We start from the raw sequence: 20,770 nt of genomic DNA, 5'->3' as shown, positions 1-20,770 counted from the left end.
TTTTAACAATATACTTTATATATGGAATGTAATTTTATTAACCGACTTCAAAAAAGGAGGAGGTTCTCAATTCGACTGTATGTTCTTTTTTTTGTACATATGTTACGCGATAACTCCGGTTTTGTGAACCGATTTTCATGATTCTTTTTTTGTTGGAAATGGGGGTACTTTCATAGTGGTCACATTTCATTTTGAAGAAAATCATCCACCTTTAAGGGTGGCTGTTCACGCATGAAGATTCATTTTTATAAATAGCGCCTAACTTTAATTTAGGAGCAATTACTTTAATGGTTGGTTTGCTATTTCTCCAATACAAGGCGTTTTTCTCTCAATATACTTTGAGTAGTCAGAACTGATTTTTATTATCTCCAGTGTCAAGTCCTGTATAGTGGCGAACTAGGGGATATTTCAATAAAACTTATCAAATAGACGTAATTCCACGTACTTTTGAGGTCGGTTTTTTTAGTACTCTGTACTGAGATTCTAAGTTTGTTCAGACAGTCATAGGTTAGGAAAAGTAGTTTTTTTATTATTAAGTAGGCTAATGAACACGCTGGTTGAAGGTTTGGGCCTGCCTCCATATTGCATCGGTCATTGTCCTTTGTGCCGTTATTCTATTAACATCCATCCTTTCCTTATGATCAAACTTTTCTCTCCTAGCCACCAGATCATCAACCACATCACAACGGTCCCCTGTTATACTTGTCCCCTTTAAGTAAGATTAGCGTTTATCAAATCAAATGCAATTACTTCCTACTTCAGATGGCGCGGTGTACGTATAACGGGTGTTCGGTGATAAATAGAGTGTCAGGATGCATTACAATAACTCACCTTCACAGGTGGTATGTTTGTCGGCTCATAAAACAGAGCTCACACCTTGAGCTTAAGTTTCAACCAGACTCCAAGTTCTACAGAAACATACTACCGTGTCAAACAAAGACACTGCAATACTAAAAATGGCACTTTGAGAAAATGATGTAAAAACAAAATTCTGTTTTTTGTAATTTCCATGTTAACAATATAAAAGATACATTTAATTTAGGAAATGAAACTATTTTTCCGGATTTAAATCGCGTATATTTGTTTTTTCAAACAAACTGAACAAAAAAGTCGAGCGAAGACCTGCCATCTTACCTGACGTGGGAGGTGTTACAGACAAGATCGGAAGAGTCCTCAGGTGCGCATCTATCAAGACCTATTTCAAGCCCCTGAGGAAGATTTCTCAGTTCCTGAGACCCGTGAAATGTAACATCCCCTTACAGGATGCAGGAGTTTACAAGCTTGACTGTGAGTGCGGTCTCTCTTATATTGGACAAACAAAGCGAAGTATTTGTACCCGCGTCAAAGAACATATAGCTGATGTCAAACACCGTCGCGGAAATAAGTCTGCAGTCTGCGAGCATGTCATGGATAAACATACACATTCAATGAAGTTTGACAAACCCCAGGTCCTTGCAATAGAAGTCATTGCCGTTCTCAAGGCCATTGAAATTAAAAAACATCCTAATTTCAACAGGGAAGATGGTTTCTCCGTACCACCAGTTTGGGATCCAGTATTTCCTCTGATAAAAATCCCAAACAGACATAAGACTGCAGTATTAATTAATATGTTTTAGTTTATTCTAATTTCTATTAATAATTAATAATAAATTGAACTTAATAAAAATTTATTCAATAAAATAATTTGTAAAAGTTAATATAGCGTAAATTGGAATGTTTTCTTTGTAAAATTAAAAATAAGGTATTTAATTAATAACTATTGTAACTATAGTGAAAAAATAGGGTGGTTTGCATCAATATTAGACATAACTGGTTGAAGACTGTACCACCTCAGTCTACCGTGACCATGGGACCTGTAAAGGGCCTGAAACGTCGGTTTGTTTGAAAAAACAAATATACGCGATTTAAATCCGGAAAAATAGTTTCATTTCCTATGTGTAACAATCGCGAAAACCTAAGAACTCGATATACATTTAATTTATTTTGTATATGAGATATTAAAGAATCTATTCAGTCATTATAATTGACTTTAAGAACGGCATTAACAAAATATGCTACGAAATTTGTTGTTTTTATGAGATTACAAAAATATGTACTGGGACTTGAGTACAGTGTTTTGTTTTGATACGATAGATACGCCTCTTTGTAACCAAACAATAGGTCGATTTCTTCTTCTAACAACTTTTTGCTGTTAGGAATTGTTACTTATTTGTACAAGTTTATGCAAAATATTATCACAAAGTAATTTAAAGTAGAATTGAGAGGTTCAAGTCCTGTGGCGCAATAGTTACTTACATTTGTGTATGTTAAGTATCAGTATTATTATTAAAACGAAAACTCTCCTTGTTCAAGCTCTAGTGTTGCACAGGCAACACTAGAACTTCATCAATCACAGGATTGATTATGCTGACGTGTGTTACAGTAACATCTCCCAAGTCTCTTTGAACAGATTAGACAGTCTTCTTAACTGCATTAGGTTTATTTTTGGTCTGTACGTAAGTATGAACACATCTCTGCTTTTCGTCGTCAACTAAATCGGCTTCTCATCCGTGAACGCAGATCATTAAGAATTTTAACCACTCTTTTCTCGATCTTGGCTACACCTGATTATCTTAGATGTTTATTTCAATTTCAAACCGCTCGACCGGGATGCGAATTTCGATCTTTCCGTAGCCTTAAGATCTCTATTACTTCTCATCGTACTGATTTTTTGTCTAATTTTTTTACCCTGTATGCAACCCTTCCAAGGCTTTGGAATGCCTTCACGCTCCATGTAAGACCAGCTCAGACCAAACTATCTTTCAAGCGCATGTTACGCTAGCATCTGTTTGACAATTGTCAAAATCAAGACTCTGTATAATGTTGCTTTTTGTACATATTATATTATATTATATTAATTATTATTATAATGTATATGTAAGTTTATTATGTACGTATAATAAGTATGTTAATATTATGTTATCTATTTTATATCGTATAAATTATCGATTAGCTTTCTAGTGTTCTATTCTTCTTGTACAAGTATACCAACCTATTGCGTTTTCTGTTTGGCCCAATTGTTGACTGGTACAAAATGCCATACGGCATTAAATCTGCCATTTGTACTTCAGTATATTGTACAATAAAGTTTAAGTAAATAAATAAATATTTCTCGCTAACAATGAAGAAAAACATCTCGATAAAACCAGCAAGTCGAAGAAAGTTTACAACCCTTTAACAAGTGTATATGGAGTAACCCCCTTCTCAGATGAAACCACAAAACAACCTTTAAGTAATGAAGTGCACAAATAATCATCTAATATTCCATTAGCACCAGCAAATGTTCATGACAACATATTATCAGGGCTCTTGTATATCACACAAAAGTCTGTTTTGCCAAAGACGTGTCGAGTGCAGCACCACAATAGAAGCTGGAAATATACAGGTTCATAATGCTTCTTCATTTTGTTTATTCTACGCCTTTTCGCTGGGCTCCAATGACTTTCTAGAATAGCATTTAATAGCAATAATTCTCCATGTGTAACAATCGCGAAAACTTAAAAATTCTTTTTAGATTTCAGATGGATGTATTGTCTACTCTATGTGTATTACTACTCGATGTTAAGGTAAATGTCAGCTTACCCTGATCTCTGGTCATAGAACAAAATTAAGTAGTTTGTTCTTTTCTTAAAAAGCAGCTATATGTCTAATGTTTATCTTCGAGCATGTCAGATTGTCGGTTCAACTAGTGACAGTTCTGTGTTATTTCCCAAATCTAGATCTGCTCTCGATTCTCATTCCTCTTCTTCGATTGTGTGCTTGCTGAGTAATAGCGAAGGGACGTCACTCTAAATTTTTATGTCAATAGTTTTATTAAATTTTTATTGATTGTCAGAATGTGACCACCAAGATATTCAATTATTTTTTGTGAAATTATTCCACTAGTTTTGTTATAATTATTAAAAAAACTTAGAAAAAATTCCATCGATCTTGCCGGATTCGAACCGACGCGACGTCTCCTAGCAAACTGTGCCAGACGTAATGATAACTAAGCAATAATAATAAAATCGTTTATCATAACAATAGTGTATCGACAGTGATTTAGTCGCGCGTAAATATTCACAGTGAATTTAATGATGATGACGTTAAGAGCTCTCATGCCAAAAAAGTTTTGACGTTGGCTCCGCCCAAATTTGTGAAACAAATATATGCCTGAAGTTCGCGTGACATCCGACGGGAGATGTTGAATTTTGCGCATTAAAAGTACCAAATTCGTTTTAGCTGAATATCTCTAAAACTAAAGGGATTAAAAAAAATCCGTAGTGACAGTTGTCGATCATGCATAAATATAATTAATTATCAAATTTTTGTCCTAATAACCTGTAGCATTTCGAGGATAAATCGAAAAAATGTGAAAATTAGAGGCCACTTCGTGATTTTTATCTATCGAGGAAACTTTATTGTTTTATGTTTCTGATTAATGTCTATACTTGAATATATCGTGTAGTTACTCATACAATATTTTATTTTTATCTTTAAAGTGGATATACCCCTCTAAAATCAAATCGAAGATTAGGAATTTTTCCTCTGCTCCCTCTTAATGAATGACACACAGTTTAAACTTACATCTGCGATTTACAACGAAATCTTCCTATGTAAATTTCACTAGTTCGTCACGAGGGAAAGGAGGACAAACAAATGGTACGTAATGGAATTCCTGAAGCGTATACTTGTCTAGACCGTTTCGCATTTATCGGTATAAATGCGAATTGTGGTGCTGTTTATTTAGTTTTAACATGAATAACAAAAGATAGATGTTCTTACAGTAATTTAACGTAAATAGAAATCCATTATCTTTAGCTTTCATTTAAAAGTTCAAAACTTTATGTCGATTACGTTAGTTACAGAATGTAGTGGACTGTGTGTTACGAGATCGAATATCGATTTCGCTCATTCTTGTTTTTCTCAGCTCTGCACTTTTGTGCCCACAAAATTTTAGAATTCAAATTTTCCCATAGACTTAAAATGTTGACCGTTGACCTCAATTGCGTCAGCAAGCAGCGAGATCTAAAATTTGGGCTTCCGACAATAAATAATATAAATAAAACCTGTATCGCGGGTGCCATGGCTACACACATAGACAATCAGAAATTACACCCAAACTCTCGAGATAAACGAATGTAGGCTATAGGAACAAATATTTTTCCCGGCCTAGGAATCGAATTTGGAACCTATGCGTGACAGAGCAGCATAAAGTTTTTATAGCAAACTTCCAGAAAATTTGCAAAATTTTGCGGAAATAATCTCAGTATAGAGTATTTAAAAACCAACTTCAAAAGTCATTAACCCCTAGTTTGCAAATGAATCATGAAAATCGATTCAAAAATTATCGCGTAACATGCGCACAAAAAAAAAAAAACAGACGAATTGAGACCCTTTTACTTTTTTTTAAATCGGGTAAAAAGTTCAAAGCTCTATAATAATAATATACTATTAACGAAAGCTTTATTATAAAATCAATTGATATGAACGTGTTAGAAAAATCATATTTGTGTCTACTAATTACTAGATTCTATTATAAAAATGTTAAACTTCTATGAAATTCAAAAGCATAATTTTAGTAAACCAAATTTATTTCCATTAGTGGGTAGTACAAAATTAGATGTAGGTACATAGTAAAAATTGTTTGCGAACTAATTTTAAAAACAAAACAAAAAGCAGTACTTTCAAAAACATGTTACACATCCCTCTGCTATGAAGATCGCCAACTTTGCATTCACCCCATTCTGGTGGAAAACATCCGCAAGTTCACGAGGCGCCTACGCTGCGGAACGTGACCTGAGCCAGCACGATTGCCAATTGCCAAATCAAGCTCGACAAACGGGCATTCCATAATCATACTTCGATTAGGACACTAGAATAGTTAGCCACATAAGTTTATATTATATTGTATTTCCTTTTTTAAATTAAATTATTTAAATTAATTTCGGTTTTTTTTGGAACCTCCGGCCGCAGCCTACGTAATTGGCGCAGTCGGTAGGATTCTCGCGGCTTAGTTAGCGAGTATAAATTTCGATCCGAATTACGTCGCGCGCTGCCCGGGCGGCTCTCAAGCCCCGTCTTCGAGAATCCTGAATCTACGGACCAGCTGCAGCCCAGAGGAGAATCCAGACATCGATTCACCAGAGAAACCATAAAATGAAATTTATGTAAGTACACTTGAATTGTTCTCGTGTTGCTTCCCTTTTACCTCCCTAAGTATAATCTATTTCCAAAATTTTTCTAAAATCGAAAAATTACTCCGGGGAACCTGCATCACGTCAGGCTCGCCGTCATCTAGCAGATAGTTACAGAGATTTAGATTTAGATTCTTTATTTAATTTAGAGGTTCCAGACCCTACAATGGCGAACGTAGACCCCGACATTATTTTCAAGGCACTACGCCTGGTTCCCGAATTTGACGGGAATGTTAATGTCCTAACAAGATTTATAAAAATTTGTGATCAACTGGTAGGTCAGTACATGACTACTGGGCCAGGAAGCGAACTACCTAACTTGTGCTTAATTAACGGGATACTGAATAAGATTACTGGAACCGCAGCCTCAATCATTAACTCTAGTGGTATACCTGACAGTTGGCTAGGCATACGTACCGCCTTAATAAATAACTTTTCCGACCAACGTGACGAAACGGCACTGTACAACGACCTTTCTGTAGCTACGCAAGGAAATAAGACACCACAAGAATTTTATGACCAATGTCAGACACTTTTCAGTACAATAATGACTTATGTGACTTTACACGAATCTCTCTGTTCCACTATAGAGGCAAAGCGAACCCTATACAAAAAATTGACAATGCAATCATTTGTTAGAGGGTTAAAAGAACCCCTAGGTTCCAGAATCCGCTGCATGCGCCCCGATTCTATAGAGAAAGCCCTCGAATTCGTACAAGAGGAGCTGAACGTTATGTATTTACAACAACCTAACGACATCCCTAAACCCTATACTTCCCAAAGAGTCATGCCCTCAAATTCCCTAGGTTTTACCCCTTCGCGAGCTCAGGGAGTAGCTGCACCCTTGTGGTCACCACAGGTACCACTACATTCAATGCGAATGCCACCACTCCATCCACAGCCTTTTAAGTTCCATTCCCCGCAAAATCAACCCCGTATGCCCACGCGTACTCAACAAATGCTAGGTGCAACTCCACCTAATTACAATCCCCGCAGTAATATGTTTCGGTTGCCACAACGGAACGGGCCGCCACAAATTTTAGCTTCGCCTTCTATGAGCGGAGTACAGCATTTTACTCCTAAAGTGCTACCCCACACCCTTATGACAGGACACGATTGGCGCAAATCAGGCAACCCGCTGCCAAATAATTATTTTAAAACTCGCGAAATGAATATGAATGAGTGCGCGGGTTACGATGACTCATATTCATACATGACACCTGATTACTATTACGAGCCAGACTATACCTACTCCAATGACAATAACAATTACGAGTGTAATACCTACCCAGCTGACGAATATGACACCAACGTAACTTACTATGACTCGACTCACAATCAGCTGACTGACGAAGGAATCCCACAATCACAACCACAACCGTCCGCTAGTGGAAATTACGAAGAGCAGGATTTTCGGCAGGGATCGACCGCAAAAAGATTAAAATAGAATTAAATTTACAAACTCAACGGCAATTACCTTATATACGAATTAACAATCCCCCTTTGAAATTACTGATAGACACCGGTGCCAATCAGTCTTTTATCAGCCCGGAAGCAATAGAAAAATATTTTAAAAACCTCCCCTTAACTTACGATCCGTTCGAAGTAACTAACGTTCACGCTACGAGTAGGAACGATTATTCTATATTGTTACCTTGCTTCAGCGAATTACGGGAGTCAGAGGCAATTAAATTATTTATTTATCGCTTCCATGATTATTTCGATGGTTTGATCGGAACAGACTTACTTAAAGATCAGTGGAGAGCCAACATCAACTTGAAAGATGATGTTTTAGTCACGCGATCAGCTACTATACCTATTCACATGTACGACTCGCGTAATGTGAACCTTTATGAGGAAATTATTCCCGCAGGAACTTCAAAATTAGTACGCATTCCTATTAACGCCCCGGATGGCGAAGATTACGTAAAAGAGCAGACCATGTGTAATTGTATAATTCATGAAAGTCTGACAACGGTAGTTAATAGTCGCGGATATTTAGAAGTAGAAAACCCAACACAAAACGATATCATATTCTCTGTCGATAGCCCCACACGCGCAGAAATATTCAATGAAGAAACTTGGTGTTCTAAATCGAACCCGACACGCGAACACGAAGTGATATCTCGCTTGCGTACAGAACATCTAAACGAGGAGGAGAAGGTCAACCTTATTACCCTCTGCACTCGTTACGCTGACGTTTTTTATATTGAAGGTGAACCCTTAACTTTCACCAATAAAATTAAACACCGAATTAGGACAACTGACGAGGTCCCCGTGTATACAAAAAGTTATCGTTACCCTTTTGTACACCGCCAGGAAATCAGAGACCAGATAGGGAAAATGTTAGAACAGGGTATTATTAGACCATCTGACTCCGCATGGAGTTCACCTATCTGGGTTGTGCCTAAGAAAATCGATGCTTCAGGCAAACAGAAGTGGCGACTTGTGGTTGATTTTCGTAAAATTAACGACAAGACTATAGATGACAAATACCCAATTCCTAATATAACTGACGTTCTTGACAAGTTAGGGAAATGTCAGTATTTCACCACACTGGACCTGGCAAGTGGTTTTTACCAAGTTGAAATGGATCCCCAGGATATTTCGAAGACAGCGTTCAACGTTGAGCACGGTCACTTCGAATTTTTAAGGATGCCTATGGGACTAAAGAACTCCCCGTCCACTTTCCAGCGGGTCATGGACAATGTGCTCCGAGGCCTCCAGAATGAAATTTGTCTTGTCTATTTAGATGATATCATAGTGTTTAGCACATCTCTTCAAGAACACATGGTTAATCTAGAAAAAGTCTTCAGCCGCCTTCGCGAGTCCAACTTCAAAATCCAAATGGATAAATCAGAGTTCCTTAAACGCGAAACGGCTTATCTCGGACACATTATCACTAACGACGGGATAAAACCAAACCCCGATAAAATATCTGCCATTAAAAAATATCCAATCCCCAAAACCCCAAAGGAAATAAAACAGTTTTTAGGTCTCCTTGGCTATTATAGAAAATTTATACCCGATTTCGCTCGCATAACGAAGCCCCTTACCCAATGTTTAAAAAAAGGCAGGAAAATAATTTTTGACCCAGAATATGTCAATAGCTTTGAAAAATGTAAGACGCTCCTCACAAATGACCCTATCCTTCAATACCCAGACTTCAGTAAAGAATTCAATCTAACAACCGATGCGTCAAACGTTGCTATTGGTGCAGTACTGTCGCAGGGTCCCATAGGATCTGATAAGCCTGTGTGTTACGCTTCTCGCACTCTGAACGCGAGCGAGATGAACTATAGCACCATAGAAAAAGAACTACTTGCCATAGTTTGGGCCACGAAATACTTCCGTCCTTACCTCTTTGGTCGCAAGTTTAAAATATTCACTGACCACAAGCCATTGCAGTGGATGATGAATTTGAAGGAGCCGAATTCTCGTCTCACCAGATGGCGACTCAGGCTAAGTGAATATGACTATACAGTTATATATAAAAAAGGAATTTCCAATACTAACGCTGATGCCCTCTCCCGCGTGGAAATCCACAATGAGGAAATAGAATCATTGATTCAAGAGATCATGGAACTTAGCTCTATGGCAGGCAACCCATCTGAAAATCCCCAAACCTTAGCTAATTCTTCAACAGAGACTGTCCATACTAGTAACGAACACCCTATACTTGAAATTCCTATCACAGACGATCCCCTTAATAAGTATCATCGACAGATTAGCTTTACCGTAGTAGATGACGTTAAAAAACGACCGAATGTGACGAAGCCATTTGACACTCACACTCGTATCGCTATACAACTATCCAAGTCTAATATAGAAGCTGACGTAGTGAACGCCATTAAAGAGTACGTAAATCCCAAAGTCAAAACCGCTATCATAATAAATCCACCCCTCGCAATGTATTTAATCATCCCAATTATTCAAGACAAATTCAAGAGTTCCTCAATGAACTTAGTCCTTACCAAACACGAACTCGAAAATGTCAAAGAGTACCTGCGTCAACAAGACATTATTCGTCACTACCATGATGGCAAAACCAATCATCGTGGTATAAACGAGTGTTATCTCGCCCTCTCACGTCGATATTTTTGGCCCAAAATGAAAGACCAAATAACCAAGTACATCAATGAGTGTTCAATCTGCGGACAGGCCAAATACGACAGAAACCCTATTAAACCACAATTCAATATAGTACCCCCGGCTAAGAAACCATTTGAAATAGTCCATATGGATTTGTTCACTGTTCATACTGAAAAGTACATTACCTTTATTGATGTCTTCACAAAATATGGTCAAGCTTACCATCTACGTGATGGAACAGCCATAAGTATCCTGCAGGCCCTACTACGCTATTGTACCCATCACGGTATCCCTACGACACTTGTTACCGACAATGGTACAGAATTCACTAATCAACTCTTTCTAGAATTCACGCGGTTACATAAAATCATTCACCACAGAGTATTACCCCACTCACCCAACGACAATGGCAACATAGAGAGATTCCACTCAACCCTGCTTGAGCATCTTAGAATTCTAAAACTTAAACATAAAGATGAACCTATCTATAACCTTATGCCGTACGCACTCATAGCTTATAATAGCTCTATTCACTCGTTCACCAAATGCAGGCCCTTCGACCTATTAACCGGTCATTTTGACCCAAGGGATACTCTTGACGTGGATTTCACTCAACAACTAATGCAGCAATACGTTATTAACCACAAAGAACAAATGAAGAAGGTTTATGACATCATAAATCAATCTTCACTCGCCAGCAGGACTGCTATCATTGAGAATCATAATAAAGATCATGAAGTCGAAGTAGAATACGCTCCACAACAGCAGGTATTCATCAAAAACCCAGCTGCGAGCCGTCATAAAACAGCACCACGCTACACACAGGATACTGTGCTAGCTGATCTGCCGATCCATATTTACACCTCAAAGAAACGTGGTCCGGTAGCCAAAGCCAGGTTGAAACGTGTTCCTAAAGGAGCTAAATTGTTGCAGGATTCATCTGTTACTGACCATTCAACTGACCAGGTCACGAGACATAAAAATCGAAAGCCTAGCTGAGGGACCTGGACTACTCCCATACAGACTTGGATCAACTAGACTAACTACTCAATATCATACCTTTATCCAGTACATTCAACTTGACGACATTGAAAGTAAAGTTTATTCTCTTCAGACTGAATTACAGACATACAAAACTCGCCTCCCTAATGATACCATTCAATTGTACGAACTTCAAATAGAATATGTTACCCAAAAAATTGATAAAATTTTAACTCAGTTGAAATCCTTAGAACCAATTCGGGTTGAACGGGGCCTAGTAGATGGCCTGGGTTCTATAATTAAAAGTATCACGGGTAATTTAGACCATTCAGATGCTGTTAGTTTTAATAATGCTATTCAGTTATCCAGAAACAACGAAAACAAATTAGTTTCCGAGCTCAACAGTCACATTAGTTTAAACAAAGAATGGATGTCTCAGTTTAATATTACATTAACCACATTGATTGACAATCAAAGTAGATTAAACTCAACTATAGAATTATTAATAGATAGTAATGCTTTTAGGGAAAGTAGTTTAATAAAATATGCTAAGTTCGCCCAGCTGTTGGAAATTATCAGTAGAAACACTGAGGATCTGATGGACGAATTACTTAGAATAGAAAATAGTTTAGCTTTCATTCGTGCCTCCACGACGCACCATTCTATGATAGATATAAGGGTACTAAAAACTATGCTAGAAGTAATGAAGAAAACTTATAATAATAATCAAGTACTAGATTTAGAGCTTAGAGAATACTACGATATTATAAAACCCGGCTACTATTATATAGAAAAGAAAATAGTAATAATTTTTCGATTTCCTGTAGTTTCTAATATTATATTTAACCTTTATAAACTTTCCATAGTCCCTAATAAACATCACCAAGCGCTCATCCCTTCCTATCCATTCATAGCAACCTCCGAGATAACATTCGTGTACATGGAGGCAGAATGCCCGAAGGTAAGAAACTGGTATCTCTGTGAAAAAGGGACACATCATCAAGTACGCACGAAGCCTGACTGTATTCAACAACTTATCATCAATCAAGCCCTCCCGGAATCCTGTCGCTTCACTAATGTCTCAATATCAAGAGAATCTATGGAGAAACTCGACGACCAACATTATGTTCTGTATCTACCAACACCTGCCAGAGTACAATTATCCTGTAAAAGAGATGACTACAATTCACTACAAGGAAGCTACCTTGCTACCATTCCTCCTGGATGCCATCTGCGCACAACCGAGTTCACCATTACAAATGAGAACAACGAATTAAAAGGCCAGCCTCTTAAGTTGATGAAGATTCCGTACGATGTCGAGAAACAGACCGTAGCCTCCAACCACGTAATCCTCAATTCAATTAACCTGAAATCACTGCACGACATTCAAAGAAAAGCCATGTTAGAAACGCCTGTACAACTTAATCAACAGCAGACGGATACCTTATATCATACTACAGTACCCTTTTATGCAACACTACTTAGTGCAAGTGCACTCGTTATCATCATTGCCTACAAACGATACAAATCCAGAAAAGTTTCTTTGCAGACGAATTCAACAGAGAGGACAGATATTTACGATGTGCCTACAAACCAGGCTGAACAAATATCCCAAGGGAGACTTCCGGCCACATTTTCACTAAACGTGCTAAAATAGTTGCCGAACTAAGGGTGGAGGTGTTACACATCCCTCTGCTATGAAGATCGCCAACTTTGCATTCACCCCATTCTGGTGGAAAACATCCGCAAGTTCACGAGGCGCCTACGCTGCGGAACGTGACCTGAGCCAGCACGATTGCCAATTGCCAAATCAAGCTCGACAAACGGGCATTCCATAATCATACTTCGATTAGGACACTAGAATAGTTAGCCACATAAGTTTATATTATATTGTATTTCCTTTTTTAAATTAAATTATTTAAATTAATTTCGGTTTTTTTTGGAACCTCCGGCCGCAGCCTACGTAATTAACATGACTCAGTTTTAATTTATAAAGTTGGTACAAAACAATATTGTTTGTAATTTAGTTGTAGTAAAAAAATAATTTGAGAAACAGGATAAACAAACGGGGCCCTGACGGGGCCCAGCTTGGATACAGTTTTTGTAATTACACTTTGATTAATTTTATAACAATATTCCAATTATATTTTAGTACACCAGTACTAAATTATTTAGTTAACGTAGCATATACACTTATAATACAGTCTGTTTTAAATGCAATAAACTCATTTTTATTCTGTCTTGGTCCCAAATAAACAGTTTAGCTTTACCAGTGTAAAGCTACGAGACTATTTAATTATTATAAGCTGTGAGACTATTTTTCCGGATTTAAATCGCGTATATTTGTTTTTTTTTTTTTCAAACAAACCAAAGTTTCGGGCCCTTAACTGGTCCCAAGATCCTGGGACCTGTAAAGGTCCCGAACATTGCTTTGTTTGAAAAAACAAATATAAATACGGAAAAATAATTCATTTCCTACTTGTAACATTCGCGAAAACCTAAGAACTCGATATTTACTAGTGTATATCAATAAAAGTTGTCAAACCAACGTCTTCCAGCAGACCGTAATAGACGTTGTCTACTGAGATACGAAACGAACTAGCGGACCTTACCAATTTTTGCATGCTTGCATTGATTGATTTTGGTTTTTAACAACTTTTTGCTGGAGGACTTTTTTCTTTACTCAGCCATTTATGTAAACAATAATCTCAGTATAGAGCACTAAAAACCGACCTCAAAAGTCGTTCATCCCTTTGTTTGCTACCCTTAGAGGCGGAATATTTTCTTCAAATTTAAATAGGACCACTTCTGACGTATCCTCTTTCCAACAAAAAAAGAACCATCAAAATGGTTCACGAATGTCGGAGTTATCGCGTAACATACAAAAACACATGCAATCGAAATGAGAACCTCCTCTTTTTGAAGTCGGTTAATATAAATAAAAATGCAAGTAAAGCACACCTAAATAATATTTATTCACTCTCACCTTGAAAAAGCCTAAGTTCAGGGAACAAGTCTGCAAGCAGGAAAATGGACAGAGGACGATCTCAGAGAGGAGAGAAGAGTATCTCAAAAGTCATTCATCCCCTGGTTTGCAACCCTTAGAGGTGGAATATTTTCTTGAAATTTAAATGGGACCACAACTGAGGTATCTTCTTTCCAACAAAAAAAGAATCATCAAAATTGGTTCACAAATGGCGGAGTTATTGCGAACCTCCCCCTTTTTTTTGAAGTCGGTTAAAAAGGGATTGCGTAGTGAGAATAGGAGGGCTTGTATCAAAAGATATATGTATGTAATGAAGCAAGAGAGAAAAATATCAAAAGTTATACCAAAAAAAGTTATATCAAAATCACTTGTTTTTCTTGCCGGTAAAAACCCAATGAAACTCCTAACTTTCGAAACATTTGTAACAAAATTTGTTGAAAACTTTGGACAATAGCTATTCAGAAGTGGCGCAATTGCTAATTGGGTAAAATATTAAAATTAAATTAGCACCATAGGCAACAAAGTTGTGCTGTAAATATTATACATTGACCACTGTCAAGACGACTGACTTGAAGGAAGGGTTGAAAACAGAGATGGGCAAACGTGGGCAGCAACCGGCCCGGATTTTAACCAGGTTTTCACCCTAAGGTTTTAACTCATTATTGCTTAAATACGTGGGCAGAAACCGCGAATACGGAATTCGGTATAATTTCATACTTCTTTAAACGAAAAACCTTTTTTAAACTAATAATAGGCAAATCCACAATACACCTAACTTGCAATCCTGTGGATTCTGACCACTAAGAAATCGTGAAATTACAGGCACATGGGGACTTGTCAACTTATGTCTCAGGGTGACAGACGCAGTGGTAGTGCCCCTCAGATCTTTGCGATTTAAAACTCTGAATGGCACTGCAACTGTTATGAGTAGGCGTATAGCTTATCATCTGGCGCATGACTAGTTTGTCCCGTCACTTGATATTATAAAAAAAATCACCGATAAATCACAAGTGTAGCGATGCAATCCCTAATGCATCGCGTTTGCAGCGCTGCTAAAAGTCCTGCGATCTAACGATTTGTATCGATGCATTATAGAGAAACGATTTAGAGGCAAATCGAATTGTTTAAAAATCGAGATAGCAATAAACACTTTATAATAATATCATCAAATTTGATGATATTATTTCGACAACTATTTATAAATAGTTTTTGTCTTTGATTTCGGGCGTTAATAAGTCTTAACCCGATATAAACCCGCCGTTAACAAAACCCGGGCGCTTGGCCTTGTCTTTTGGAAATAAAATGATATTTATTAATAGAAATAAATATTAGACAACATCACATAAGTTGCTCCGATCTTAAAGTAAATAAAGCACTTGCGTTATGGAAATCGGAAACAATGACGGTATCACAAGCTCCCAGATCCGAGAAAATAACAGAAAAGTTAGTTTTCTACATTGATCTGACCGGGGAACGAACTCGGGAGCTCAGAGATGGCAACGACACGAAAACCGGTGTGCAAGCCACTCTAACACGGAGGAGGACAGCCCCGTGTCTTTCTACATTAGTTTTGATTACAGTGACCCTCTCTACCGACCCTTAGGGTATACGAGTAGGGCACTATAATCTGTGCGCGCACAGGAACCTCTTAAGTTCACAAAGACCTCTGTCACTTGACTTCATACGGTTCTTCGAGAGGCAAGTGCCTCGGGTAAGCCGCCCCAGGTGCACGTACAGCACTCTCCCTATTTTCCAAATAGGTATCGGAGCTGTAGGCATGCTCACTTACCGTTACACATTGCACAACTAGCGGTTGCCACCGCTAAGCCATCGACTCTGAGTCCACTGCCAAATCTCCTCATTGGTGTCGGAGCTGTAAGGCACGCTCACTTCCCGACGCCGAAACAAGACGTCTTTCCAGTTCCCAATAACCTAAGCAGCTGGAATGACTGGAGGATGTCGAGCCTAACCTCTACTAGCCCTCCGGGCTAGTGCCGGAGAAGCCAGTCGCAGTATACTGCGACAATGTCCGGACATAGCTTCCAACTTAAAGGGCAACTCACGTGTCCCGCGCGTCTCCTCGCTTCAGGCCTTCAACTAGACCGCAGGCAAACATGACCGTCTTTGCACCTAACCACACAACCCAAGTACATTTCCAAGTCCGGGTCCACTAGAGACGCCCGCGAAAGCGTATCACTGCCGCAGGGCTTAGCCCGGACGCCCGCTGTACCCTGCTCTTGCCATCGAGCCCGTAGTCTTTCCGGAAAACCCCATCTCTCGGGTCGGTAGATAGGGACAACCTCTGAGGGGGAGAAGGACAAATTCAAAACTCAATACTGCCTCCAAGGCCGAACGGTTACCACGCTGGACTGCTGCGCAGAGTTCCCAGGTTCGATTCCCTGGCCGGGAGAACTATTTGTATGGCCTACATTTATTTCTCTCATGAGTTTGGGTGTAATTTGTGGTCTGTCCTTTGTCCAGGGTCTTCCTAGTGCGGGGCCATGAGTGTGTGCGTTATTTATTTATTAGTGTACCTGTTAGTAAATAATAATAAAGAGTCAAACAACTACACCAATTACCTGATCTCAAACACGGGAATTTTCTATATTGAGAATCAGAGCAATGTACTATCTTTTTTTCATGATACCACGTAAAGGGACGAACAAGTCGGACGCCTGGTGGAAAGCGATACGTCTATTCATGGCATTAGCAATGCACTCGGAGCTGCATCTGTCTCTACGCCTGTCACCCTGAGACATTAATTAAGTAGACAATGCCCATGTGTCTGTAACTACGCCAGCACCGTTGCCCTTCAAAATCCGAACGCTGTAACGCTCAAATTACAGACAGTAATAGGTAAGTAAGGTGGCAGTACTTTCCTATACGAGCTCTTTCACAGGGAGCTCTATTGCGAATAAACCTTACCAGCAGGCCCGACTTGTTAGTTCCATCATTGCGGCGGTATGTACCGTATACTTTATTTTTTAAGTTATGTATATTTGTCAATATTTAGTAGTAATGCTTCTAATTACAGTGACGAAAAATGTTAACAACCCTTAGAAAACGTATTAAGTCTTTATACAAATACATGAACATCGTAACTGAATGCTACGATAGAAAACACGTTGAAAATTTTAATAGCCGTTTCTTATTAAGAATACTTTTCCACCTTCATAATGTTGACAGAGATTTATAAATGGTCACAAATAGCTATTTAAAACTTTGTTATTTAGTATCTCAATTTGCCACTTTCGTGAAATTTATGGAGTTTCTCAAATTTTCGTGTTGCCATAATTGTGTTTTGTTAAAAATAATTTCATATATACATGGTGTCACAAAAAACATTGCTAAGCGTCGAATCGAGTTTTAAATTTGCTCAAATACTTTTACCAAGCTGACTTTCATGATATGCTTGACTTAGCTGACGCATTATCAATAATAAATTAGTTTTATTTAAAAAAACAATTCAATAAAAGGAATTCAAACACCGTTGAGAGTATTATAAAACCTTATACATTTTATCAGACATCCTGTCAAATTTATTCACATTACCATGGCCAAATAAGTCGTGAAAATCAGAGTTGGGTAAAAAAAACATTAAAAAATAATAACACGAAAATTACAAACAATCGAGAATAAATGGGGGTGATAAAAGTTCCTCTCAGAGTGTTACCTCTGAATTTTCGCTTGGTATTATTTTTTTCGGGCAGCTTGTATATCACAGTATTAACATGATTTCTAAAATTTGAATAAGGAATTTATTATCCAACTTTGTATGGAACAGCCAATATATTGCAACACTTGATGCGTACCCTCTATATCGGATAACCGATGGGGGAAACGAGTTCTTGAGTGGAGACTACGACTCGGCAACCATAGTGTAGGTCGCCCTCTGGTCAGGCGAAGTGACAATCTGCGGAAGACTGCTGGCACGCAATGGATGCGACAAGTTGAGAACCTGGAAAAATGGCGTACATTGCGTACTTTTCTTCTAAATTTATACCGCAGTAAAATAATTGCTAGTATCTATTATATTTTTCTAATGGTTTAGATATAATTTCCATGCATAAAATGACAATACATACATTTACACACATAGACAACCACAAATTACATCCAAACACACGACAAAAATAAATGTAAGCCATACAAATAGTTCTTCCGGCCCGGGAATTGAAGATACGTTACATATAAAAAACAAAACAGTTAAAACAGCATTATACTTTTTTATTTAAAAAATAAGTGTGCATTCGACCTCCATCCCACCTGATGGAAAGTGATGGACCATGCACACCTAAATAATGCCTATTCACTCTCGCCTTGAAAAGGTCCAAGTTATAACATCCAGGGAACAAGTCAATACATAAAGGTATTAGGTACTCTGGAAGCACAACAGTGACCAGACTGCCTACGATGACCTATATACAATATATAACTAGACTATAATTAAAATATACCTAACTAAATTCAATTAGCTAAATTTAATAGTTCCTCGTGAAAGAGGTCGTCCAGGGTAGTACTGCCACCTTACCTATTTCTGCTGTGCTGGTAAAATTACAGCCACATAGGACTTGTCAACTTATGTCTCAGGGTGACGGCCGCAGTGGTAGTGCCCCTCAGATCCTTGCGATTTAAAGCTCTGAGTGGCACTGTAACTTTTATGGAGGAAACGTGTAGCTTACCATTAGGCGCACTTCTTGCTCGTACCGTTGCTTAATATTATAAAAAAAAAATCTAATATGTATTCAATAATTTCAAAATATATGAAACATAACAGGTCAAGTATTAAAATGTTTGTTCGAAAATTTTCTGGCACGACCCCTAAATGTACTTTTCGAAGTATAAAATTGACAAAGTTTTCTCTCCGTTTGTTTGTTTATATACCAACATTTTGTTCAAACACAGTGCAGAGTTTGCTAACAAGCTATGGACTTTCCCGAGCTCTATTATTTCATTTAAATTCAAAGGTAGGCCTTGTGAATTTAAATTATTGAAATACTTTGTTTTGTGAGTGAAAACAATAAACAGTAAAACAATTGAGTCTATCTAGAAAATTTCTTGTAATTTGCACGTTCAAGATATTGAAACCTGCACGTAGAAAAACAGGTGACAATTGTTAGAAAACGTGTAAAGTCACCAACTTGTTAGTAGCAGTAGAGCTTCTTGTGAAAGAGTTCGTCCAGGAAAATACTGCCTTACCTACTTCTGTCGCCAAGCGGTAATATGAGCGTTACTGCGTTCCGATTTTGAAAGGTAAGGGTGGTGGTGAAATTACGGACTTATCAACTTAAGTCTCTAAGTGAGGGGCGCAGTGGCAGTGTCCCTCAAACCATTACGATGTAAAACTGTGAGTGGCAGTGCATCTGTCATGGGTTGGCATGTCGCTGCTTACCAGACGCAAGATTTATCCGCCCCGCCGCTACATATCATAAAAAAAATCACCATATTAACTGGTTTCTGGTCGAGTCGAAAAATATAAAAATATGAGTTACTTATTATTCATACTTTTAACAATTGGACATAGTTATGCAAACAAGAACCAACCTACACCTCGAGTGAAATTGAGTTATGTTTTTAGGTAGAACACCAGACGTGTCCTTTACCCGCTCACAAAAGATCTTGGCAATATACCAAGCCAAAACGGAGAAAATAAAAGTCCTTCAGGGTACCAACACTAAATAAGTAACTTTTTAATAGCTAAAAAGAACCATACTGTTTAACTTCATAAAATGTATTTTTTTAAATATGCTACATGGATCCATGTCACATGTACTAAAGTATTGTAGATCTTTAGCGCTTTCATTACGAAAACTAGAACATTGTTCACGTTAACTAAATAAAAAGATACATAATGTTTTCTATTTATTGCTATATAATATAATAGTTTCCCTATATCATTCTTAATGCTACACATTACTAACGCTGTTGGTCTCAAATAACTTACCTATTTATTTCTTCACACTGTTTTTAGAAAAGTCAAAGTCAAAGTTATCTTGAAAGTGACATTTTGTGGGTTGGTTCTAGTTTGCATAACTGTGTCCAATCTAGAATTGAAATAGGAAATACATTATCTTAATAAATAAAATAATAATAATAACGAACACACTCGTTGTCCAGCATTAGGGAAACCCTGTATTGTGGGTGCCATGGACACACCCATGCACAACCACAAATTTGACCCAAACTCACGAGATAAAAAATGTAGGTCATACAAATATTTCTCCAGGCCTGGGAATCGAACCATTCGGCATGGTAAACGTTCAGCCACGGATCTCATATAATTTAAAACAAAGCTAAAAAAAATTAACTTAGTTGGCATAGGCGTCTAACACGGTTTGCTAGGAGACGTCGGTTCGTATCCGGCCGGATCGAATAATTTTTTCTAAGTGTTCTATCTTTGTATTAATAATTATAACAAACTAGTGGAGTAATTTCACAAAAAATAATTGAATATCAATTAAATAAAAATTTAATTCAAAATAAAATTATTACGTAA

At 37.8% G+C, this 20,770-nt stretch overlaps 1 protein-coding gene across 1 annotated transcript in view; it reads left to right on the top strand.

Annotated features, from left to right (window-relative positions):
- The window catches only part of LOC113232290 (potassium voltage-gated channel subfamily C member 4-like), a 520,425-nt gene that overhangs the window by 242,231 nt on the left and 257,424 nt on the right, over window positions 1-20,770 (top strand). The gene's annotated exons all lie outside the window — the stretch shown is intronic.

This window comes from Hyposmocoma kahamanoa, unplaced genomic scaffold (assembly GCF_003589595.1).
Source record: "Hyposmocoma kahamanoa isolate Upper Pololo Valley unplaced genomic scaffold, ASM358959v1 68, whole genome shotgun sequence".
In the NCBI taxonomy this organism is placed as follows: domain Eukaryota; kingdom Metazoa; phylum Arthropoda; class Insecta; order Lepidoptera; family Cosmopterigidae; genus Hyposmocoma; species Hyposmocoma kahamanoa.
This window is presented reverse-complemented; position numbering and strand designations above follow the sequence as displayed.